This window comes from Geotrypetes seraphini, chromosome 4, assembly GCF_902459505.1.
Source record: "Geotrypetes seraphini chromosome 4, aGeoSer1.1, whole genome shotgun sequence".
Taxonomy (NCBI): domain Eukaryota; kingdom Metazoa; phylum Chordata; class Amphibia; order Gymnophiona; family Dermophiidae; genus Geotrypetes; species Geotrypetes seraphini.
The window spans coordinates 155,111,649-155,139,200 of NC_047087.1; the positions used below are offsets into that span (position 1 = coordinate 155,111,649).

The 27,552-nt window shown below is 40.3% G+C and overlaps 1 protein-coding gene across 1 annotated transcript in view; it reads right to left on the bottom strand.

The window, feature by feature from the left end:
• The window catches only part of LOC117359305 (tubulin polymerization-promoting protein family member 3-like), a 336,205-nt gene that overhangs the window by 176,480 nt on the left and 132,173 nt on the right, over positions 1-27,552 (bottom strand). The gene's annotated exons all lie outside the window — the stretch shown is intronic.

Genomic DNA, 27,552 nt, shown 5'->3' on the forward strand with positions numbered 1-27,552 from the left:
TTCGAAATCTTGAAATGGGTCTTTCTGATTATCTCCCGTCTGTAACTGTGGACCATCTCCCGGTGCTTCACGGGTGAACACTGAACAGAAGTATTCGTTTAGTAGTTCTGCCTTGTCAGAATCTGATTCCGCAAAGTTACCGTCCGATTGCTTCAGACGTTCTATCCCACCTTTGTTTCTTTTCCTGTCACTAATATAGCTAAAGAAAGATTTATCCCCTTTCTTAATTTTCCGTGCTAGCTCTTCCTCCATTCGGAGTTTGGCCTCTCTGACTACTTTTTTGACAGCTTTAGATCTGTCTAGATATTCCTCCCTCGCCCCCTGTTTTCCTGAATGTTTGTAGGTGATAAATGCGTCTTTTTTCTGCTTAACTAGGTCTGAAATTTCTTTACTGAACCATTGGGGTTTTTTGTTTCTCCTGCGTTTACTTGCTGTCTTTATGTATCGGTTTGTTGCCTCGTGTAGGATGGACTTCAGAGACGACCACATATCCTCCACATTGTCAGATTTTGCTTGTTTATGTAGCTCCTGATGGACAAAATCTCCCATGCGGTTGAAGTCTGTGCCTCTAAAGTTGAGAACCCTTGTTGCTGTGTTTGTCTTAGGGAAACCTCTCTTGAGGTTGAGCCATACCATATTATGGTCGCTGGAGGCCAGTGTATCACCTACTGAGACTTCGGTGATGCTATCTCCGTTGGTGAGTACTAGGTCTAGTATCGCCTGGTCCCTGGTGGGCTCCAATACCAATTGATTGAGACGTGCACCCTTTATGGAGGTTAATATTCTTTTACTGCTACCCGTAGTCGCGGAAAATGTGTTCCAATCTGCATCGGGCATGTTGAAGTCTCCTAGCATTACTGTGTCCCTGCGCAGTGTGATGTTCTCTATGTCCTCGATTAATTTCATGTCTTTGTCCTCCTGTTGCCTGGGAGGTCTGTATATCACTCCAAGGTATAGGCATTTTTCATTCCCTCTGGCCAGGTTCACCCAGAGGGATTCCCCGGTGTATCTAACACCTGTGATTCTGGTAGTTTTGATGCTTTCCTTAGTGTAATTATCGGCACCTACCGATAATGATTTAACCTTCTTACCTCTCAGTTCTTTCTCTAATTTCAAACTACCCTCACTAACCCAACTATTCTCCATTTTATAATCTATAAATTCTCCCAATAACATTACTGAAAGTTTTCCTCCACATGTTCTCAAAAAATTCTTTTCTTTCTTTGGTCCTTATATAAGGGAAATGATTTCTAAATCTTTCTCTGATTGCTGCGTCCCTACTGCATGGAAAACAGCTCTAGTTTTCCCTAAACTTAAACAACACAACACTGATCCCTCTTTACCAAATAACTACCGTCCCATAGCCAATCTGCCTTTAATTTCTAAAATTACCGAAAAAATTATTCATTCCCAATTATCAGAATTCTTTGATCAAACACATGCTCTACATCCTTATCAGACAGGTTTTCGAACTTCACATTCCACTGAATTATCATTAATTGGTCTCATTACAACTATACAATACTCCCACGACCATTTAAAATCAGTAATACTAATTTCCCTTGACTTATCTGCAGCCTTTGACACCATCGACCATTCTCTTCTCTTATCTAGATTAGCTGACTGTAACATCACAGGTCACGCTCTTAACTGGTTTATATCCTATTTTCATCAACGTTATTTTAAAGTTCATGCAAAAAATCAAACTTCTTCTCCGATAACTCAAACTTTTGGAGTTCCTCAGGGCTCTATTTTATCCCCGCTACTATTCAATATCTTCCTTTCCCCTCTTCTTTCTCTTGCCCAATCATTGGGATTCTCAATTTTCGCCTATGCTGATGATATACAGCTGCTTTACCCGATAAATACTTCAAACTCTTCAGAAATAAATGATCTAAATACCAAATTAGATATTATAAGTGATTGGCTCTTCTCTAACAAACTTTCACTCAACGTTGATAAATCTTGTGGTCTCCTCCTCCCCATTAAAAAATCTGAAACATTACCTGGAACTATTTATATCAAATCTACACCTTTACTTATGGATACCAAAATAAAATTACTAGGCGTAACCTTAGATAGAGATCTTACTTTTCATGACCACATAAGTTCAGTAGTAAAAACTTGTTTCTTTAAATTACGCATCATCCGTTCACTCAGATCTATTTTAAATACTGACTCGATCAACATCTTAATTCATTCCTTAGTCATTTCCCACTTAGATTACTGTAATTCTCTTTTAAATGGACTACCTCAAAAAGAACTTCGACGTCTGCAACTCATACAAAATACCGCAATTAAACTAGTTTACAAAATAGGTAAATTCGAACATGTTACCCCTCTTCTTAAAGAGGCTCATTGGCTCCCAGTCACACACCGTATAATTTACAAAATCATACTGCTCTCCTTTAAAATCAAACATTCCCACTTACCTCTATTCCTCGATAAATTATTAATACCCCAAAGCTCTCCCCGTTCTTTACGATCCACCGACCAAAAACTTCTTTTCATTCCATCTTTAAAAGAATCCTACTATACTAGGAAAACTAATTTTGCTATAACTGCCCCAACATTATGGAATTCTCTCCCTCAATTTCTCCGGGATGAAATTCATTTACAAAAATTTAAAATAAATCTTAAAACTTTCCTATTTCAAGATGCCTTTGACAAATCTTAATCTTTACTTTATCTATTTAATTTTCAACTCCTTCCCAATACTATCCTTTACTTCAGCGCATATCTTAACATCACGCACCCTTATCCTTCATGTTCTTTCCCTTCCCTCTATATCATTTCTTCTAATATTATGTAACTTTTCCCTTCCATCCCATTTATCCTCACGGTCATGTTTGTCAGTATATGTTTAATATGTTTTCTCTAATATTTCTAATACACTATTAACTAGCTCTTACTTTCCTATTTTAAATTTTTATTGTTAACCGGTCAGATATTTATTTTATGATCGGGATATTAAAAACTAATAAACTTGAAACTTGTACAATGCTACACCTCCTCCCAATTTACCCTCTCGGTCGCAATGAAGTAGGTTGTACCCTGGTACAACCATATCCCACCCATGCGATTCCGTGAACCAGGTTTCGGATATCGCTATCACGTCAAGATCGGCGTTTGTTATCTCAGTCTCCAATTCTAGAATTTTATTGCCCAAGCTGTGTGCATTAACTTACATAGCCCTCCATATCTGTGAAGAGATTCCCTTATTAGGTAGTGTGGCTCCTAAATTATCATTGATAATACTACCTGAATTAATGTGGATATCATTGTTACCTACCTTAGACCCGGTAGTGTGGGTGCGACCTGCCTCCTCAGGGTGGTTTCTTACTGCTCTGGGATATAAGTATGTACCCTCCCCCAACTTACCTAGTTTAAAGCCGGCGGGCCAGTCGATGTCCAAATACGTTTCTACCTCTTCTACAGTCTGTAGAAACAAAAGTTAAAAACCAGTACAGACCAAAACTTGAAAGACATTTCATCACCTATATAAATTATCAGGGCTCACTATAAAATCTTAACCAAATGCAGGCCACAATTCCAACTGTTCAATTACTGTGCAAGACTTAGCACAGGGTGCAAACATAGCAAAAATAATTTATTCATTTCATTATTACAACGAAATCTGAGTGAAAGGCCACTCACTAAACAGCAAATACTATGTCTCCATGGATAGTGTCTGCATGTTGAGCTTTTCATTTCTTCTGTTCCTGTACAGTAGCAGTGTGTGGAAGTTCCAGAATGTCTTTATGCTGAGACTGTCTATATACAGCACACTAGAATTTCAGGTCATGTTCTTGAATCCAGGATTATTTGGAAAATGCCAATAGTAGATGCTGCATTTTTTAGTTCTTATGCACAAAAACAGGTTAATATATTGCAGTCTGATTACTGGTCTTCTGCCACTGCACTATTTTTCCTAAACCACCTCGCCCAGCATCATAATCTGTGCGATATTCATCTCTAACCTGTCCACCAGTTTTTCCTCTACCAAACTGTCGACCTTCCTTAAATCCAGCATCCCAGTCTGTACGAATTATCTGGTCATCCAAGCGTGTGCCATTGAGGAACCTCATGGCATGCTCTGCTTCAAGTCTTGTATAGTATTCAACGAAGCAGAAGCCACAGGGCGTCTTCTTGATCTACCGTTGGGGCAGCTGGTGACTTCGACTGAAGATATTACGGACAGTTTTTTCACCTATTTCCGGGATTTTTATGCCTCCAGGGATCCAGCGGGGGGCTCCAGAGGTTGTGGACAGATGCTGGGGTTCCCCGTTTATCATCCCCTGACCGCCTCTTTTTGAATCGCCCGATCCAGGGTAAGGAACTACAGACAGCGGTTAAACAGTTAAAGGGTGGCATCTCGCCGGGCCCAGATGGATTTCCCCCCGAATTTTATAAATCTCTTTTGGTCTCTATCTGTGGCCCTTTGGAGGCTTATTATTCGGCGGCTCTTGCGGCAGGGCGCTTCCCTGACGGGTCTAACCATGCGTTCATAACTTTAATACCTAAACCGGGCAAACCCGACACGGATCTTGAATCTTACAGGCCGATTTCATTACTTAACGTAGATATCAAAATTCTGGATAAAATATTGGCTAATCGCTTGGCCACGTTATTGCCCACTTTGATAATTCCTGAACAGGTGGGCTTTGTTCCACGTCGTCACTCAGTGCTGAATGTACGCAGACTTCTTACTGCTATGCAAAGTGCCTGGGACAAGGATGTTCGGGGAATCTTGGTTGGCTTAGATGCAGCTAAAGCCTTTGACCAGGTTAACTGGGCCTACCTGTTTAAAGTCCTTTCTTATATGGGATTTGAGAGTTGGTTTTTAGAGATGGTCCATTTGCTCTATAAAGACCCAACGGCTAGTATCTTGGTGAACGGTTCTCGTTCATCTAAGTTTTCAATAGCGCAGGGCACTAGACAGGGTAGTCCGTTGTCCCCTCTACTCTTTCTTCTTTATTTAGACTCCTTTCTTCACACCCTTTTGTTGGATGACGAACTGCAGGGACTACCGGAGGGAGCCTCACAATTGAGGGTATTGGCGTAAGTGGATGACCTTTTGTTGACCTTGGGGTCTCCTGACCTTTCCCTTCCTAGAGAGTTGGATTTACTAGATGAGTTTAGTATGTATTCTGGTATGGTTCTGAATAAACAAAAATCTATGGTGTTGCCTTTATCTCCCGTAGTCCAGGCTCAATGGCAGGGTCCCTTTCCTCTTGCATGGGCTCCGGGAACTCTTACTTATTTGGGAATAACTATTTCTCCCGACCTTACCACACTTTACCCTTTAAACATTGTCCCTCTTGTTCACAATACACAACATAAATTGGAGACGTGGAGGGCATTTCCACTTTCACTTATGGGGAAAATAGCATTGTATAATATGGTGCCTCAGTGGTTATATGCATTTCAGATGTTACCTATTTTATTATCTGCTAAACATGATAAATTCATTGGCCGGTGTCTCCAAAAATATTTATGGAATGGTAAAAGAGTACGTTTGTCTCTTGTTCATCTGGCGCGTCCTAGAGACCTTGGAGGTTTGGGATTGCGCAGCCTTCGTTTGTTATCACAGGCGTGCCAGATGAGACATTTAAATGACTGGTTTAGGGGGACCAGCTATTTTTCGGCCACCAGATGGGAACTTTTATTGTGTGCCCCATTCCATTTCAGTTACCTTCTTCATGTGCAGCGCATGCCTCCGAAGACCTCTTTGGCACGGGACATTTTCTTGCTTCCCCTGAGACGTCTCTGGAGGCATTTGTGTCATCAATTGCATGTCTCATCTCAGGTGACCCCCTTTTTACCTTTGAGGGATAATGGGGATTTTCCCATTGGAATGACACCGGCAACATCTGCTATATGGACTGTTAATTCTAACCAATACATTTTTCAGCTGTTAAATTCTGATGGGTCCTTGAAATCATTTGAGGACCTTCGTAGGGACCATGGTTGGATGGAGAAGGACTGGTTTTCTTCTTCAGCTTTCTTCCTATATACATTCCTTATCACGGGAAGCTCTCACGGATTGGCGCATGGAAACCATCTCAGAGGCCCTAAGTCTGACTGCGCAGGACATGATTCCCTTGAGATTTCATCATCGCCATCTCCAAGAGCAATTGGGCGAACTTTTTTATGAATCCTATGCAGAGAAATGGTCCCTGGAACTTTCCTGCACAGTGACAGCACAAATGATTAAGAGAGGCCTTCCTGGGACGGCACGCCTGTCACCTAGTGTGCCCTTGATTGAAATGAACTTTAAATTTTTGCTGCGTCTCTACAGGTCTCCTGCTTACCTCTTTCGAGCTAAGATGTGTACTTCGGCACAATGCCTTAAATGTTCTTATTCCCCGTCTACTCTTGGACATCAGTTTTGGTCCTGCCCGAGGGTTCATTCCTTTTGGCTACAGCTTCATCGACACATCCAGACAATGTGGACTTACAATTTTGCCCTCCGACCGGAACTGCTGTTTACCTTGGACCATCTTCCTCTTCCCCATCCGAAGGGGTTCTGGGGTTTTATGGCTTGCTCGGTGTTGTTGGGGAAGAAGGTGATTTTGCACTGTTGGATTTCTTCAGATTCCCCCACTTTGTCCCACTGGCGTACCTTGATGCTACAACACACTTCTATGGAACGTTTACAATTCTCAGCTTTTGACTCCGCGAGGGGTAAAACTTTTAGTTTTTGTTGGGAACCATTTTGACTTACGTTAACCCACAGAGCTCGTAGTCATCTGCTTAATGTTTAAATTTCTTTCGTGGCACTACATGGAATGGAGTGTATTTTGCTGTATTGGAACTGGTTTTGGGGGGGGGCGGGGTGGGGGAGTGGGTGGGCGTTTAGCTACATGGTGAAGTTTGGGAGAAAGTCTGTATTCAAATGTTTTGTTGAACACCATGTATCACATGCCTGTGTGTTTTGTTTCATTTTTGAAAATCAATAAACATATTGAACCTTAAAACAACCCAACAGCATCATTGTTGAATAACTTTATTGTACCAACAATGATTCAATAACACAATAACTTTATTGGAATAGGGTTCCAACCACAGCCATACCAGCAAAAGTTTACAACAGGGCGCTCCATTCTATACTGTCATTCAACCCCAATGGGTCTATTGTGCTAATTTCTAATATTCAGTATTGTTCCCTTAATAATAAGTAATTTCTTCTGTCTCCACGAAACATTGTCGGCATTTGCTCCAATACTGACCAGCGAAGATCCTGGAATATGTGAGTTTTCTCCATACAATGGGATACTATAGGGGCAACTATATGTGCAAAATCACTTCCTTATACACATTTGTTACTGCAGTCCTGCAGAATTATTTATGCCATGCCTCAGAGACCACGTATTTCAGCAACTAGTGCTAAATAGATGTGGTGGTCAAAGTCTCAATCATTGGCAAAAATGGCAATTGTAGAAACAATTTTCACTTAGATTACTTTTTTTTATAATAAAAGAGAAATTAACTCTTTATATTGAATTTAAATTGCTTTTAAGTATAAATGTGATAACATCTTTCCAATAGCCACAAATATCATGAGAATTGTTAAAAAATAGTGCCTATACTTTTTAAATTAAAGCACTTATCTTAGGTCAGTCTGTGCACTGCTTTAGTCCCAACGGGGGCCACCGTTTCACCTGGAGTGGCTTCTTCAGGGGAAAACGTGGACAGTGCCTGTAAAAAATAGTAAAAGCTTTAAAGATCATTATACAGACATTTGTGAGAGTTAAATTTTAAGTCTATGTGTTAGTACAGTTCAGCAAACTTACGACAATGAAATTGCTCTCAGCGTACAATTCTCAAAAAATGGCGTCGGTACCTTGCTGAATTAAGCCCTTTAAATCCCCAGCTGGGTGCGTGCCGGTACGGCGTCAAAAACGTAAAAAACGTCAAAAACGTCATGACGCAAACGCAGCTGAAAGAGGTCCGAGAATCCAAAAAATTTTTTGGATTCTCGGACCTCTTTCAGCTGCGTTTGCGTCATGACGTTTTTTACGTTTTTTACATTTTTGACGCCGTACCGGCACGCACCCAGCTGGGGATTTAAAGGGCTTAATTCAGCAAGGTACCGACGCCATTTTTTGAGAATTGTACGCTGAGAGCAATTTCATTGTCGTAAGTTTGCTGAACTGTACTAACACATAGACTTAAAATTTAACTCTCACAAATGTCTGTATAATGATCTTTAAAGCTTTTACTATTTTTTACAGGCACTGTCCACGTTTTCCCCTGAAGAAGCCACTCCAGGTGAAACGGTGGCCCCCGTTGGGACTAAAGCAGTGCACAGACTGACCTAAGATAAGTGCTTTAATTTAAAAAGTATAGGCACTATTTTTTAACAATTCTCATGATATTTGTGGCTATTGGAAAGATGTTATCACATTTATACTTAAAAGTAATTTAAATTCAATATAAAGAGTTAATTTCTCTTTTATTATAAAAAAAGTAAATCTAAGTGAAAATTGTTTCTACAATTGCCATTTTTGCCAATGATTGAGACTTTGACCACCACATCTATTTAGCACTAGTTGCTGAAATACGTGGTCTCTGAGGCATGGCATAAATAATTCTGCAGGACTGCAGTAACAAATGTGTATAAGGAAGTGATTTTGCACATATAGTTGATACTATACACTTCTTTAGATTTTGAATTTTGGATACTATAGGGGCCTCATTTTACTCACAAGTAAGGTTCTCTGGGGTCCCTTTAACTATGGCTCAGGAACAAGTATTAAACAAGAAGGCTTCGTTTAAGGAATGGAAAAAGTCAAAAACAGATGAAAACTGGAAAAAGCACAAGCAGGTGCTATAAGGCAGTGAGAGGGGCCAAAAGAGATTACGAGGAAAAAATAGCCAAGGAGGCAAAAAACTTCAAGCCGTTCTTTCGATATATTAAGGGGAAACAACCTGCGAAGGAAGCGGTGGGGCCGTTGGATGACCATGGAATAAAGGGAGTGCTAAAGGAGGACAAAGCCATCGCTGACAAACAACACATTTTTTGCATCTGTATTTACCGAAGAGAATATCTACAACATACCGGACGTCGACTGGCTATACGCAGGAAATGAAGACAGGAAACTGAGTTGACGGTCAGTCTAGAAGAGGTATATAGGCAGATTGATAGGCTTAAAAACGATAAATCTCCTTGACCGGATGGCATCAATCCGAGGGTAATCAAGGAACTGAAAGGGGTTATAGCTGAACTGCTTCAACTAATAACCAATCTGTTGACCAAATCAGGAAGGATTCCGGAAGACTGGAAAGTGGCAAATGTTACGCCGGTCTTCAAGAAAGGTTCGAGGGGAGATCCGGGGAAACTACTGACCGGTGAGTCTGACTTCGGTACCGGGAAAGATGATAGAGGCACTGATAAAGGACAGCATCGTTGACCACTTGACGGAAACGATCCAATGAGGACCAGCCAGCATGGCTTCAGTAAAGGAAGATCTTGCTTGACAAACTTGTTGCACTTCTTCAAGGGAGTAAACAGGCAGATAGACAATGGTGACCTGATCAACATTGTATATCTGGACTTTCAGAAGGCATTTGACAAAGTCCCGCATGAACGACTGCTTCGAAAAATTGCGAACCATGGAATCGAGGGTGAAATACTCACGTGGATTAAAAACTGGTTGGCGGATAGGAAACAGAGAGTGGGGGTAAATGGACAATATTCGGTCTGGAAAAGTGGTGCTCCGCAGGGTTCGGTGCTTAGACCCGTGCTCTTCAACATATTTATAAACGACCTGGAAATTGGAACGACGAGCAAGGTGATTAAATTTGCAGACGATACAAAGTTATTCAGAGTACTGAAGACACAGAAGGATTATGAAGACCTGCAATGTGACATAAACACGCTTGAGAAATGGGCTGCGACATGGCAAATGAGGCTTAATGTGGATAAGTGTAAGGTGATGCATGTCGGTAACAAGAATCTTGTTACCAATACAGGATGTCCCCCAGGAAAGAGACTTGGGAGTACTGGTGGACAAGTCGATGAAGCTGTCCGTACAATGTGCAGCGGCGGCAAAAAGGGTGAACAGAATGGTAGGAATGATAAAGAAGGGGATCATGAACAAATCGGAAAAGATTATCATGCCGCTGTACTGGGCCATGGAACGCCCCCACCTGGAATACTGCGTCCAGCACTGGTCGCCGTACTAAAAGAAGGACACTCAAAAGGGTCCAGAGAAGAGCGACTAAAATAGTTAAGGGGCTGAAGGAGTTGCCATACAGTGAGAGATTAGAGAAACTGGGTCTCTTCTCCCTTGAAAAGAGGAGACTGAGAGGGGACATGATTGAAACATTCAAGATAATGAAGGGAATAGACTTAGTAAAGACAGGTTGTTCACCCTCTCCAAGGTAGGGAGAACGAGAAAGCACTCTCTAAAATTGACAGGGGATAGATTCCATACAAACGTAAGGAAGTTCTTCTTCACCCAGAGAGTGGTGGAAAACTGGAACGCTCTTCCGGAGGCTGTTATAGGGGAAAACACCCTCCAGGGATTCAAGACAAAGTTAGACAAGTTCCTGCTGAACCGGAAAGTACGCAGATAACGCTAGACTCAGTCAGGGCACTGGTCTTTGACCTACGGGCTGCTGCGGGAGCGGACTGCTAGGCACAATGGACCACTGGTCTGACCCAGCAGCAGCAATTCTTATGTTCTTAAGGGCCTTTCCTTTGTTCCTACGAGTAAGTTCAATTTTTTTACCACCAGATTTAGAAAGTCATCTAAATTGGTCCCTCCGGGTAACATGGATCCCGCTATACAAATATTTCGGGACTTAGTAGTTCGGAATTATAAGGCTCTAAAAGTAAAGAAAGTTTATGTTCCCAGGAACCTTACTTGCGAGCAAAATGAGGCTTTGAACATTTTGAGAAATGACCCTAGTGTGGGGGAGCAGTGGTGGTTTTAAACCAGTCCCAATATAACAGTCAGGTGGAAGCCCGCCTGTCAAATTGGGAATGGTATAAAATATTAGATCAAGACCCCACCAAGGAACTTCAACAGCTTATTTCCCAGCTGGTCTACAGGGCTGGTGAAATAGATTAGTTATCCAAGGGTGAGGTTAAATATCTTACTCAGGTACCTAGTAGGATACCTATTTTCTATACTGTCCCCAAAATTCATAAATCCACCACTGCTCCACCTGGTCATTCTATAGTCTTGCTCTGTAATACAGTATTGGAACCTCTTTCCAAGTTCATAGTCCACTTTTTGAAACCTTTTGTGGGTCAAGCAAAATCCTATGTGAAATACACTACTCACTTTTTGAACTTGCTACAGAATGTACAGGGGTTTACAGAACTCTGATGTTTTGGTAACTTTTGATCTTGAAGCTCTGTATTATAATATACCACAGCAAGTGGCTATTAACATCATTATTAAGATCTTAGGAGGTTCTCAGTCCACTCACCGTATCCCATTGGAGTTTTTGAAAGATTTAGCTACATTGGTTCTACATAGAAATTACTTTCAATATAATGAAATATACTACAGGTACTCGTTGACTTACGACCATAATTGGTTCCGTAAGTTGGCCTATGTTAGACTAAGGTAAGAATACTGTATTAGACTGGGTAATGATATTGTAATCATCTTAAAGTAATATTTTGTCAACATTTTCTTACTTTCTAAATCAAGCACAGCACAGTCCCTTTGTGGTGAACATTAGTTGTGGTGCCTCCTCCTCTTTATATTATTACTGCTGCGCAGTGAGACATGGGAGTGCGGGAGACTGGGGCTAACAGCTGGTGGGGGAAACTGTAGTAAACGTGTTGTAAAGTCGAATAGTCATAACTTGAATAGGTCATAAGTCGACGAGTACCTGTACCTTCAAATCTATGGGGTAGCCATGGGTATAGCCATGGCTCCAAGTGTTGCAAATTTGTACGTCACCAACTGTGAGGAAACCCACTTGTACAAAAATATCCAGCTGGTACAAAAATATTCATATGTGGGTCTGGTTTATTGATGAATTATTTTGTGTTTGGACTGGGACTCCTGCTGATTTAATTCAGTTTCAGAGCTGGTTGAATAGTATTGACAAGAATCTGAAATTCACTATGTCTCAAGACCTGCATGAAGTAACCTTCTTGAATGAGAGGGTTATGAAGAACAATCAACAACTGACGACTACTGTGTTTTGAAAGTCAACGGACAAGAATACCTACCTGTCATATGATAGTTGTCATCCTTTGAGGTTGAAACAAGCTCTGCCTATAGGTCAGTTCTTAAGGATAAGATGTATTTGTTCCACTGACCACGAGTATAAAAGACAACCAGGAAGCTAATCTATCACTTCTATACAGCAGGCATATACAGCAGGCATATACAGCAGGCATTTAACATAATCCAACTTTACTTCTGCAAACTCAGTAGCGAGTGCCGATGGAGAAACAGGTGTGTGTTTTAACATATTCTGATAAAGCCCCCCAAGTCGCTAAGATCATACTGAAACACTGGGATGTATTGGCCATGCATGAGGTCTTCCAAAAGGGCCCTTGCATGGCGTTTTCCAGATCAAAGAACTTGGCCAATTATTTGACATCTGGCAAGCCTACTACTGGCATCCAGAGGGAGAGCAAGCCGCAGGGTCATAGTGCCTGTCTGGGATGTAGCATGTATGAATTGACTCTGGGGGGTGATACCTTTAAACATCCTGTAAGTGGCAGAATCTACAAGCTGAGAGGTAACACCATATGTAGATCTATGGAAGTTGTTTACATCATTATGTGCCCAGCTTACTTTTATATGTGGGGTGTACTATGCGTCAGGTCCGTACAGGACTAACTGAACATAAAAGTAGGTTTCAAAATGAATTGATCACAGCCCCTATAGTATCCCATTGTATGGAGAAAACTCACTTATTCCAGGATCTTCGCTGGTCAGTACTGGAGCAAATACCGGCAATGTTTCATGGGGACAGAAGAAATTACTTCTTATTAAGGGAACAATACTAGATATTAGAATTTAACACAACAGACCTATTGGGGTTGAATGACAATATAGAATAGAGCGCCCTGTTGTAAACTTTTGCTGGTGTGGCTGTAATTGGGAACCTATTCCAATAAAGTTATTGTGTTATTGAATCATTGTTGGTACAATAAAGTTATTCAACAATGACGCTGTTGGGCTGTTTTAAAAGCACTTTGTGTCTCCGCCCTTCTGACTTGCTGGTGGCGGTTGGAGATTGCTCATTTGGTTTGTTCTCCTTGCAGCATGGCATGTCAGCCACACAGAAGCTCCTGAGGAAGGGTTTTTCTACCTGAAACTGGGCCGGTTGAACTGTAAAACATGGACAAGTTTCTACACTATCAGGGTCGAGCTTAATATTGCCGAACACTACTACAAAGACCTGCAGAATATCCATAGATAAGTACTGAGTAACTCTCCAGTTTTTGAGCAGCATTTTGGATAAGTTGATAAGATTATTAACATTTTTATTGTTTAAGGCACATTTTGAAAACCTTCACTTTATGGTCACGCATTATTTAGTGCATGTATGTGGGCCCATGATGGTGCATAAGGGGGGCTTGAAAAACAGCTCCCTTTAAGTTGTTGAAGTCTGGAACACTGGTTCATCAGGTATTCATTAGCTTTCACCTTTGCATTGAGGTCACATTTATAATTATAATTATTATTAGTTATATAATAATAATAATAATAATAATAACTTTATTTTTCTATACCGCCATAGTCAGGCGACTTCTAGGCGGTTTACATTATAAGAAGGCTGGACATTCAGCGAATAGCAAACATCTTAATACAATACGATATCATAGATCCACTTACAAAACAATATAGTGAGTCTAAATACAATAACATATAATACAGTCTAAATACAATAACATATAATACAGTCTTAATACAATAGTAAATAATACAGTGAGTCTAAATACAATAACATATAATAGTAAATAATACAGTGAGTCTAAATACAATAACCTATAATGAGTCTAAATATAATACCGTACAAGGAGTCTTAATGCAGTACGATAGTCTAGATGGGAAACTTACATGTTAAGTTGGGGATCTATGGGCAAAGAATATCTGAGAGATTTAGGACATCCATAAGTTGGAGTTCTAAGGGTAGAGAAGATCAGAAAAGGAGGGGCTTCTTGAGAGAGAGAAAGGCGTTTGTTGGGGGGCTTCTTGCGAGAGAGAAAGGCGTTTGTTGGGGAGGGGAGTACTAGTGGGGGAGGGGACTGTTTTAGTCAATGAATTTTGCGAATAGGGCGGTTTTGATCGATTTGCGGAATGTATTATAAGTCGTATTGGGTTCGTTTATGTGGTTTTTCAGCCAGATTTGCTGTCTGTTCGCTTGGAACTTAAATGTTCTGTCCAAGAAGGATTTGTATCTGCAGCCTGTAGTCTTTGGGTAAGCAAAGATGTTTTTGTTTCTGGTCGTTCTAGTGAGATTGTGTAGGCTGAAGTGAGTTTGTAGGTATGGTGGTGCTAGTCCCCAGGCTTGCTTGAAACAGGTGCAAGCAAATTTGAAAAGAATTCTCGCTTCTATTGGAAGCCAATGCAGCTTTTTATAGTAGGGGCTGATGTGGTCGTTTTTTCTTAGTCCGAAAATTAGGCGGACGGCGGTGTTTTGTATTAATCGCAGTTTTTTTATTGTCTTAAATACTCCATTGGGAGTATTTAATGTTATCAACTTATCCAAAATTGCATTAGGGGATTACAAATTATATTGTAAGCTCTTCTGAGAATGTTAAATGTACAGTGCTGCATATGCCTTTCAGTGCTATAGAAATTATAAATAGTAGTAGTACTGCAGCACTGCAGGGAATGTCACATAAAAAGTCCCAGTTGTATGGTGAGCACTCCAAAACCCACTCAAAATCTACATAAAGATGACACCTGCAGCCATAAGAGCTATTGTTGTGGTGTACAGGTAGGTATAGTAAATTTTGGGTGGATTTTGGAGGACTCACCATATAATATATGGGTTATGGTGCAATGTGTACCAGAGACTTTTTATGCCCCTCTCCTATGCTCGGTTGTCTGTGTGACCAATTCATGTTTCAAGTTTATTAAAAGTTTGTTGTACATGCAATGCCAAATACTTAACATAAGAACATAAGAACATAAGCAGTGCCTCTGCCGGGTCAGACCAGAGGTCCATCCCGCCCAGCAGTCCGCCCCCGCGGCGGCCCAACAGGTCATGACCTGCCTTAATCACCAGAAGGGGCCCCCTTGCCCCCTAGGTTTCTCATCGAAGTCCTATCTTCCCATCAATCTCCTAACCCTCCGGCCTTGCACCTGCACGACCTGTTGAGCTGTCTATACTTATGCAACACCCCAGCACCTCCCTCAGTACCCCACGATCCCCTTTTCCCTCAGGAATCTGTCCAATCCCTGTTTGAATCCCTGTACTGTACTCTGCCGGATCACTTCCTCCGGGAGCGCATTCCATTTGTCCACGACCCTTTGGGTGAAGAAAAACTTCCTTGCATTTGATTTGAACCTATCTCCCTTCAGTTTCTCTGAGTGCCCCCTCGTACTTGTTGTCCCTTTTAGTCTGAAGAACCTGTCCCTGTCCACCCTCTATATGCCCCTAAGTATTTTGAAGGTCTCTATCATATCCCCCCTGAGCCTACTCTTTTCCAGAGAGAAGAGCCCCAGTTTATCCAGCCTCTCGGCATATGGGCAGTTTTCCAGCCCTCTTACCAGTTTCGATGCCCTCCTTTGGACTCTCTCAAGAACTGCCATGTCCTTCTTGAGGTGCGGCGACCAATATTGAACGCAGTATTCCAGATGTGGGCGCACCATCGCTCGATACAGTGGCATGATGACTTCCCACGTCCTGGTTGATATGCCCCTCTTGATGATGCCCAGCATCCTGTTGGCTTTCTTCGAGGCTGCTGCACACTGTGCGGATGGTTTCATGGATGGATCCACTAGCACACCCAAGTCTCTCTCAAGTCCGGTGTCTTCCAGCAATCTCCCCCCCATTTTATACTCGAACAATGGGTTCTTTTTCCCTATGTGCATGACCTTGCATTTATCTACGTTAAAGCGCATTTGCCATTTCTTTGCCCAATCCTCTAGCTTATCGAGGTCTCTTTGCAGTTCCTCACACTCCTCCCTGGTCCTAACTCTGGCGCAGAGTTTGGTATCGTCTGCAAATTTTATAACCTCACACTTTGCCTCCGTTTCCAGGTCATTGATAAATATGTTGAAGAGTAGCGGCCCCAGCACCGATCCCTGCGGCACACCGCTCGTGACTCCCCGCCAGTCAGAATAGTCTACCTGACAGCCAGTGCTTGATCCATCTGTGTACATCCCCGCCCACCCCGTGGTTCCACAGCTTCCTAAGCAGCCTTTCATGTGTCAAAGGCCTTTTGAAAATCGAGGTAAATGATGTCTATGGGTTCCCCTTTGTCCACCTGACTGCTTATTCCCTCAAAGAAGTACAGAAGGTTTGTCAGGCACGACCTTCCCTTACAGAATCCGTGCTGGCTTGTCCGCAGTAGGCCATTTTTCTCGATGTGCTCACAAATGCTGTCCTTGATCATTGCTTCCACCATCTTCCCTATAACTGAAGTCAGGCTCACCGGCCTGTAATTCCCGGGGTCACCTCTCGATCCCTTCTTAAAGATAGGTGTGACATTCGCCAGTTTCCAGTCCTCTGGTACCTCTCCAGTTTTCAAGGATAGGTTGCAAACATGCTGGATTGCGCCCGCTATTTCCTGACTTAGTTCCTTTAGAACCCTTGGGTGGATCCCGTCCGGTCCCGGTGATTTGCCGCTTTTCAGTCTGTCAATCTGCTTGAGGACATCCTCCCGACTTACCTCTATATGCCCCAATCTTTTGGCCTGCTCCCCACTCATAAGCTCCTCTGAGTCCGGTATATTGGATGTGTCCTCGTTCGTGAAGACCGACGAGAAGAACGTGTTCAACCTCTCAGCTACTTCTTTATCCTCCTTAATCACTCCCTTCCTATCCCCATCGTCCAATGGCCCCACCTCCTCTCTCACTGGTTGCTTCCCCTTTACATAACTGAAGAATGCCTTCAATGCGTATGACAATTTAAAATTAGGAGACAAAAAAATAAGACAATTTTATACAAATAAACGTGTGGAGGGGCATAATCAAAAAAAAGTCTAAGTTCCCTTTTTGCCTAAGTCCTTAAACGTTCAAAGCAGAAGCAGGGAAAGTGTCCATAACCAAAACAAACTTCCTTGTTTTGATTATGGCCTGCCTCTACTAAACGCCCAGATCACCACTACGTCTACAAGTACACCCCACGACGTCTACACTTTTTGCCCATAATGAACCCAAAAAACACCTAAGCCTCAAATGTCCAACAGAATAGCTTTTAGGTGAAGGAGGAGCCAGTCTGTCAAAAACAACACCGATTACAGAATCCCCCCCCCCACAACGATCCAGGAAGGAGGGTGCCCAAGCCCTCCTGCCATGTCGAACCGCGAACCTCCCTCCGACAACATTGGGGCAAGAGGGAGCCCAAGCCCTTTTGCCCCGTCAAACCGCAACCCCCCCAACATCGGGGCAAGAGGGAGCCCAAGCCCTCTTGCCCCGTCGAACCATGACCCCCCCGATGACATCAGGGAAAGAAGGAGCTCAAGCCCTCTTGCCCCGGCGATCATGCCCCCCCACTGAGTACGAGCAGGCCAGGATGGAGCCCAAGCCCTCCTCGCCCCGGCGACTCCCCCTCTGATAGCAACGGGCCAGGAGAGAGCCGAAGCTCTCCTGGCCCTGGCGACCACCCTCTAACAGCAACAAGCCAGGAGAGAGTCCAAGCTCTCCTGGCCCCAGCGACCCCCTACCCCCCACCCCCCACTACAATGCGGGCAGGAGGGATCCCAGGCCCTCCTGCCCTCGACACATCCCCCCTCCCCCCAACGACTGCCCCCCCGAACCCCGATCGGCCCCCCCCCGCCGATCCGTGACCCAGTTACAACAAAAAATGAGGAGGTATTCCAACTTATCCAGACGGGAGCTTAACGCCTTATTAGAACTGAGTAGGGACAATCAACGTGTTATTAAACCCGCGGACAAGGGGGGGGTTCAATTGTGGTTTTAAACCGGGATCAGTATCTTACTGAGGTCAAAAAACAACTCTCAGATTCCCGGTTTTACTCCATCTTAAATGGAGATCCCACTAATGCTTTAATTAGTATTATTTTTTTTTCCAATTCTTTATTCATTTTCATATCTCATAACAAGTATACAATAATCATTCAATATTCATACAATTCACTTGTATACTTCATATAATATTAAATCTTATATTATCCCCCCTCCCCCCTTCCTTTCCACACATATCAACATTTTATTTGAATCTCACACATTATACCCTCCCAATCCCATATCATATTATTCTTCTAAAAAAAAAAATGTCTAATCATTCGAATATTCAATCAATGGCCCCCAAATTTTTTTAAACTTGTTATAATTTCCTTTTTGCATAGCAAGAATTCGTTCCATTTTATAAATATAACATATAGAATTCCACCAAAAAGTATAGTTAAGTCTTGTATAATCTTTCCAATTTCTAGTTATATTTTGAATAGCAACCCCTGTCATAATCATTAGTAATTTATTATTATTTGCTGAAATTTGACTCTTTGCTCTCATCATTGTTCCAAACAAAATTGTATCATATGACATAGCAACTGGATTTTCTAGAAAATAATTAATTTGAGACCAAATTGACTTCCAGAAGGCGTTAATACAAGGACAATAAAAAAATTAGATGATCCAAAGTCCCTGCTTCTAGATTACAGTGCCAACATTTATTAGATCTAGAGCTATCAAACTTTTGTAAACGTACTGGGGTCAAAAGAGCTCTATGCAACAAAAAGAACCAAGTCTGTCTCATAGATGCCGACACTGTACATCTAATTCTCCAAGACCAAATTCGTGGCCATTGAGAAGCAGAAATTTGATGCTTAATCTCAATGCTCCAAATGTCTCTTAGACCCGTTTTTTGTTTTTTATTTGTAAAACCATATATCAATTTATACCACTTAGCGGCTTGGTGACCCAAGAAATCCACCTGGAAACACAGGATTTCCGAACTATATTGAGTATCAAGATCTTTCCGTTCAGGGAACCCCTCCTGAATAGCCTGCTTCAGCTGCAACCATTTAAAACTTTGTGACTTAGTAAAACCATATTTATGTTGCAGCTGTGAAAAACTAAGCAGCTTACCATTTGAAATAACATCATTTAAAGTTCTTATTCCTGCAATGATCCATTGTTTCCAGAGAATTTTATGACCGCCTATTTTGATCTTGGAGTTTAGCCAAATGGATTGATTTAATGATTTAAAAATTGGAATAGGTGATAATTTAGTAACATATCTCAAAGTCTTCCAAGTATCAATCAAAATTCTATTCCCTTTGCATCTATTAGGCATTGGTATACTCAAAAGATGAACCAAATGTATAGGAAACATGAGTCGCCATTCCAAATACAACCAGTCTGGGACATTCTCCATGAGCTCTGGAAGGACCCAATACATACCCTGTCTTAAAATATAGGCTTGATGGTACCTATAAAAATTTGGAAAATTTACCCCCCCTTCCACAATTGTTTTTTGTAACTTTACTAAAGCAATTCTAGGTCTTTTCCCCAACCAAACAAATTTTGTAAGAATACCATTCAACTTTTTATAAAATGACCCCTGAAAAAAAACTGGTATCATTCTCATTTGATAACAAACCACAGGCAATATCATCATTGTTTGAACTCTCCCCCACCAAGATAAATATAAAGGATTCCATTGCTCACACATTTCCGTTACTTTCTTTAATAAAAGTTTTTCATTTTCCTTTACTGTATCTTCAATATTACTTTTGATATTGATTCCTAAATATTTTAATCCATCTTCTTTCCAAACAAATGTAAATGAATCAAATAATCCTTTGGTACAATGTACATTAAGTGGTAGCACTTCCGATTTGCTCCAATTAATCTTGTACCCAGAAAACTTTCCAAATTTTTCAATCAATTCAAGCAAACATGGAATAGTAGTCTCTGGTTTCCTCAAATAAAGCAGAATATCATCCGCATAAGCGGAGAGCTTATATTCCCAACTTGAAAACGGAATTCCTTGTATCTCCTTTGCCTGATTAATAGCTATCAACAAGGGTTCCAGAACAACATCAAAAAGCAAAGGAGACAAAGGACAACCTTGTCTAACCCCCCTTTGTAAACTAAATCTATCTGATAAATTATTATTAATATATAGCCTAGCACCAGGGGAGCTATACAATGTCTGAATCATTTGAATAAAACCAGTCCCTATACCAAACCATTCTAATGCTTGATACATAAAAGACCATTCAACTCTGTCAAAGGCTTTTTCTGCATCCAAAGAAATTAAGAATGCCGGATCCTGAATATCTTTTGTTAAATTTAAAGTATGAAAAGCCAGTCTGGTATTATTGGAAGAATGTCTTCTTGCAACGAATCCTGTTTGGTGAGTATCAATAATAAAAGGGAGAGCTTTGGCCAATCTTAATGCCAAAATTTGGCTAAAAGTTTACCATCTACATTAATTAATGAAATAGGCCTGTAGTTTGATACCAAAGTATGATCTTTGTTTGGTTTTGGTAAGACAATAATTAATGAATCTGCCATAGTACCTGATATACAACTTTTATTCAGTTGGTATTGATATAATTTTAACAAATAGGGTAACAAAGTATTTTGAAATAATTTATAGAACTCTACCGTATATCCATCACCACCTGGAGCGGATCCAACTCTAAGAGACTTCAATGCTGTTTCTAACTCTTTTAAAGATATAGGTTCTTCTAAACTTCCTTTTATATGTTCAGGAATTTGAGGCCCCTTAAGTGAACTTAAAAATTCCAATCCATCCTTTTCTCTATCTCTGTAAGATTCAGAAGAATACAAGTCTTTATAAAAACTAAAAAATTGTTTTAGAATCTGATCAATTTTATTATGTGATTTTCCATTTTTATCTTTTATTACAACAATTTTTGTTCTTCTTTTCCTTGCTTTAAGATAATTTGCTAGCATCCTACCTGCCTTATTTGAATTTCCATAGTATTGAGTTTGTTGAGAAAATAAATCATTCCTTACAAATTTAGAGGATAACTCATTATATTTAACTTTTGCTTTTAATAATAATTGTAAAGTATTCCACTCCCATCTATTAATTAAATTACTTTCCAATATTTTAATTTCCTTTTCCAAATCAACAAATTGTTTCGTAAACTTTTTCCTAACGTATGCTGAATATGAGATAATATTACCTCTCATGGTTGCTTTAAACGCATCCCATAATACTTCCATATTTATATCATTAGTATCATTAATTTGGAAGAACTCAATCATTTTTATTTTAAAATCTTCAGTAAAATTTGAATCTACTACCAAAGAATTATCAAATCTCCAAACCGGCTTAGAATAATCCTTTTCACCTTCCTTTAACTCAATCCATACAGCACCATGATCAGATAAGAGAATAGGATCTATAATAGCTTTTATTACATTTTTCGCTAAATTATTTGAAACAAAAATATAATCAATTCTTGAAAAAGAATTATGGACCTGTGAACAAAAAGAGAATTCCCGATCATTAAAATGAAGAATACGCCATATATCTATTAAATCACAAGATTTTACCAAATTATCTAGCCCTAATGATTTCATAACTCTACTTGGATTTTTATCCATAATTGAATCCATTACAGCATTGAAATCTCCAGCCACCACTAAATTAGAAGCAGCCAGTGGCATTAAAATTTGTAGTAGGTTCTTAAAAAACTCCATCTGATTCGTATTAGGAGCGTAGATGTTAAATAAGTCCAGGGTATTATTTTCCATGCTCATTTCAATATGCACCCACCTTCCTAATGGATCCATTTCTACCATCTTAAAATCAGCTGTACATTTTTTATTAATTAAAATGGCCACTCCAGCCTTTTTCCCATTTGCTGGAGCAAAAAATACTTTTGAAATCCATCCCCCTTCCAGCTTTCTAGATTCTATTGTGGACAGATGGGTCTCTTGGATGAAATATACATCCGCTTGTTGCTTTTTAAGGAAATTTAACATTTTTTTCCTTTTAATTTGGTGATTCAGGCCATTGACATTTAAAGAGTAAAATTTAGTCTCCATCTTTCAACTCAATAAAATTCCAGCATTGACACTCCAGTTTATATAAATGAAATTGATTAGACACCATCCTTCCCATAACATCCATAAAATATAAGAATATGATATAATATCCCCTACTACACAGATATTCTTTCCCTTTACTCTTAAATATCCCCCCTCCCCATATCCCTCCCACCCTTCCCTTCATTATGGATAAACTTGAACCACGCATAGGATATGCAACCACTTCCACCCCCCAGGCATTTATACATTGTCTCCCACATATAAATGTACTTTTTCCCATCTTATATTTTACTACCATGACATATTATAAATATTAACATAACCATTTATTTCATTATTTTTCCATACTTTTATATAACCCAATTTCCAAAATGGTCAAATACCACCTTTACCTTTTTATCAATTCTTTTTTAAATCTTTTAAGTTCCCCCATATTCAATATTAATAAATGAACATTTCAAAACTTTACTTATTTTATAAATCCTCCTTAAGTTCATCTTATATTCCTCCCTCCTCCCACTTTCACAGCATTATATCTATATTTCTTTTAATTTATTTATGAATATGTTTCTTTAAATATATTTATATTAGAATTCTATACCATTTCATTCAATTTCATATTCACTACACACATACATAAAAGAAGAAATGTAACATTTTCATAAATCCTTAGCATTCCATCCATTCTATTCCAGTCTTACTTTTATATTCCACTCCTATTAATATATTTCTGTCTTCTAAACCTTTTCTTCCTTACATAGTCATTGGTTCAGAGTTATTCAGAAAGTCTTTCAACTTCCCTGGATCCTCAAAATATAATGATTTACTCCCATAGGAAATCCTCATCTTTGCAGGGAAATATAAACCGTATCTATATCCTTTTTCTTTAAGCTGTGGTCTTAACTGCAGAAACTGCTGCCTCAATGCTGCTGTATTTTTTGCAGTCAGGCAAAAATAATAATTTTGATCCTTTATATGTCAAATTTTTTTCTGCTTTTGCCAACTTCAGTATTTCAAAGGCTTGCTGAAACCTTAACAGTTTAAAGATAAGTGGTCTGGGCTTTGACTGACTTTCTGACCGTTGGAACGGAATTCTGTGGGCTCTTTCAATTTCCAGAGGTTGTTTTGAGTTCAGCTGAAAAAGTTTTGGTATTAAAGTCTCCAGAAACTTTATGGGATTATCTCCCTCCAATTTTTCCGCCAGCCCAATTATTTTTATGTTCTTTCGACGTCCACGATTCTCATAATTTTCCAGTTTTTGTTGCATCTCTGAAATGATTTTTCTTTCAGCTTTAAACTGAACTTCTGTTAGTTCCAACTGTTCCATTTTTTTTTCCAGTGTTGTCACTCTCTGGTTTGCCAATTCCAATTGCTTATTTATGTTGACAACCTCTTCCTTTACTTCTTGTATGTAGTCTGTGTTCTTTTGTAGCATCTGCTGTATTTTTTCCAGCGCTGTCATCACTTCTTTTTTATCAATTTCTTCCTGATCCAGGAGTGCAGTCTTTACTGGCGTCACATGATCATGCTTGACACACTTACCAGTGCCCACAAAAGCCGTCTCAAGTTTCGTCTGTCTTAAAGTTGCCATCCTCTGACTTTATAGTAAGTTCTTTTGATACAAGGAACTTTATTTTATAGCAAATTCTTCAGAATTAGTGCCTGGGGAGCAGAGCAATGTGATCACACCTCCATCTTGTGCGTGTTCCAAGCCACGCCCCCTCTTTAATTAGTATTATAGCAGGCATAGTTGACACAGCATATAATGAAGGTCAACTTACTAAAGCTGAGACTAAATATCTAAAAGTTTCTTCCCCCCGATGTCCGATTTTTTACGTTGTCCTGGGAGACCAATCGTATTTTTGAGAGGCACTGTTTTGGAGCCCCTGTCTAAATTCATCGACTGGTTCTTGAAACCACTCGTTAGCAGAGCTAGATCTTACATTAAAGACGCCACACATTTTTTTTATCCATTATTGAACAGATGTCTGATATACATGATACTCACATATTAGTCACAATGGTCCTAGAATCTTTATATTCTAATAACAGCTTTGGAACTCATTTCGAGGATCCTCATGCAGGAAGTTCATCATGAACAAATCAGAGCTGATTTTCTCATTCAGTTGACCCGGTTAGTGTTAAATCATAATTATTTCAAATTTGATCAACAATTTTTCTTACAGACACATGGTGTTGCTATGGGCACAGCAGCAGCCCCCAGCATTGCAAATTTATACGTTTGTACACTTCCCTCTGGTACAATTACATCAAGGTTTGGCTTAGGTTCATTGATGACATATTCTGCATTTGGATTGGACCCCATGAACTTATGCCCTTCTTTTTAGAATGGCTTAATTCTTAGGATCCGAATTTGAGATTCACTATGACACAGAGTTTGAATCAAGTATCTTTTTTGGATGTTTTAGTACAAAAATCCAGCCCTATACTCACCACTGCAGTGTTGAGGTCAACAATTATTTGAATTACACCAGTTGTCATCCTATCTGGTTGAAACAATCTTTACCCATCAGTCAGTTCCTTCGGATTCGCAGATTGTGTTCTAATGTCAGTGAATTCCGGATTCAAGGACGGAGTCGTTATAATCGGTTTAGAGAGCAGGGCTATCCTCATCAGGTCCTCCAATGTGCATACAACAGAGCTCTATTGTTAGGGATCTAATGTTATCTAATATAACATCCTTAGAGGACACAAAAACCATCTATGTATTAACCTTTTCAGATCAAGCTGATACTGTCGCACACAGTATTAGACGACACTGGCACATTCTTCAACTACATCCTGTTTTTCAGGATTTACCATGTATTGCATATTCTCGTACTAAAAATGTGGCGGATTACGTAGAACATTCAAGATTCACTTTGGACCCCAGGATTCAGATGCGTGATGGTAAACATCAAAAATGCAGTAATACTTGTGAGATGTGTAAGATCACCAGTGAGATGTGTAAGATCACCATTGAGTGCGAAGTGTGGAGTCATCCTCGTACTCATAAAAAATATGCTCTCAAATCCACTACCCACTGTAAATCAATGTGGGTTATCTATATTATAATATGTCCCTGTCAGTTGTTATATGTGGGGCGCACACAAAGAGCTATTAAAACTCGCCTCATTGAACACAGAAGCAGGATCAATACTCAATCCATGAGTTTCCCGATGGTCCCTCATTGTGTCCAATTGAGCCATTCTTTTAATGACCTATGCTGGACGGTTATAGAACAGGTTCATGAGGAATATGAAGGGGACAAATTATCTCTCCTCCAGCGGAGAAAGAGAATAATATTGGATTTTTGAGCTGCAGTCATTGCATCCGCTGGGGCTCAATGAATACATTGAATGGCATTATGTCCACTTTCATCAGGAGTATAACAATAAACTTTTCACCACTCATCGAAGGAATTTTACATTTTTGAATTTTTATTTTTTTGTTATTCTTCCTCATTTTTTTAAATAGTTTTTTCATTTTTTTACATTGTTCCATATCATTTATTCTTTCAATTTATTTCTTTACATTTCATATTTTTCATTTTTTTAGGTTCTTCCTTTGGAGTATTTTATCATGTCCTTGAGATTCGGCAGAGAGGTTTTTGAACCTTCTGGGTTGACGATCACGTGATCGAGTTACGAATGATGTCATACGCTACTGCAGTTAAATCACTGGAGGCGTTCTCTCTGGTTCAGCGTCATTTTCAACTCTGCTTTTCAATCTGCAGTTGGTGATTCAGACTTTATAACAGAACAGTATAGCCGGTTCCTGAGGAAGGGAGTTTTCACCCTCGAAATGGAGTTCCGTAGGACGAACTTGGATGGCTAGTTTACTACAGAGAAGCTAAGTACTTCCAGTAGATATTTCACCTTCTTGTTGCATTGCTGATTGTGGACGCTGTTTTTTTTTCCCCCTGGATGAGGGGTAGAGACAGCCTTAACAACTTTATGAGTGTGTATTATTCATTATTTTCACTATTAGTACACGTTTGTGTTTTGATTCATCACTTATTTCACACGGAGGGAGCCCAGGGATGTTTCACAGATAACATTCCTTTGGGGATATTCTTGTGACAGCTGGAGCTTTAGGGGCTATGTCCCCACTGCAGGCTGTGTGACTGAGGGCTCCCTTCCACCATTATTATTATTATTTCTTATGGTAGTGTGTAGTTTGGGTCGTCTCACCCCTTCATCCTATTTGTTCGGGGAATATGGAGATTTTTTTCTTCTCCCTTAATTTTGGGTTTGCCTAGTTTTCTACATTCATCTTTGGCATTTATTTTTAACATTCAACTTTCTTACATTTTTCTGCTTTCTTATCAAAATCTACTTTTCCTTGTCTTACCTGCCTTTCCCAGCTATCCATATGTACCATTTTCTCCCCTATTCCCATTTATCCCATATGAAGAATTTCTCCTATCTCTCTTCCCTGCCATACCCATTGCTGTGCACCATCTCTCTTCTCATGATCTAACATCTCTCTCCTTTCATTTCCGCAGTCTGGTATCTCTTTCTTTTCTCCTTCCTTTCTCTGGTCTGGCATCTCTCCAGTAGTCTAACAAGTCTCTCTCTCCTTCCATCACCCTTCTCCAGAATCTGACATCTCTCCCTTCTTTGAGTCATCTGTTCTCCCTCCCAGTGTAATATTTCTCTTTTCCCCCTCTTCACCACTATCATGTCTAACAATTCTCCCTCTTTCTTCCTTTCCCCATGTATATCATCTCTCTTTTCCTCCCACTCCATGCACCTATGTACAACAATTTTCTTTTTCTCTTCCCTCCCCAAACTGGCAGCATCTCTCTTTTTCTCCTTCCCAGCACCCTATCCATGCAGCATCTGTCCTTCCTAATCCCTTCCCAGCCTTTGCAACATCTGTTCTTCCCTGACTTCCCACTCATCATCCCAGCATCTCTCCTCCCCATCTTCTCAACCCCCAAGCCCATAGCGTGCAACTTATGTTCTTCTTTCCTTCTTTCCTCCCTCCCTCCCCTCAGTAGGATATTGCAGCACGATCTATTCAGCTCTGGACTCCCCCACACCTGTCCCCCCTGGGTCGCTGTTATTTTAAATGTTCTGGCAGCTTCAGTGCAGCATCCATGAGATGAGCCTTCTGCCGTTGGCCTGCCCCAGAAGTCTTAATTCAGCAGCAACTTCCTGTTCCCACCTAGGCGAGTGGCTGCTAACCATCTGAAACTGTAAAACAAGCTGGAATGTACTGGGGGTTTTCACTTCTCTGGGTGGTGGGTGGGGGTTGGTGACCACTTGGGGAATAAGGTGGGGGTCATGCCTTAGTCTCTCTTGTGGTCATCTGATCAATTTGGGCACCTTTTTTGACCCTTATTTGTTTTTAAAACAAGTCTAGCTCCAAATGTCTAAATGATGCC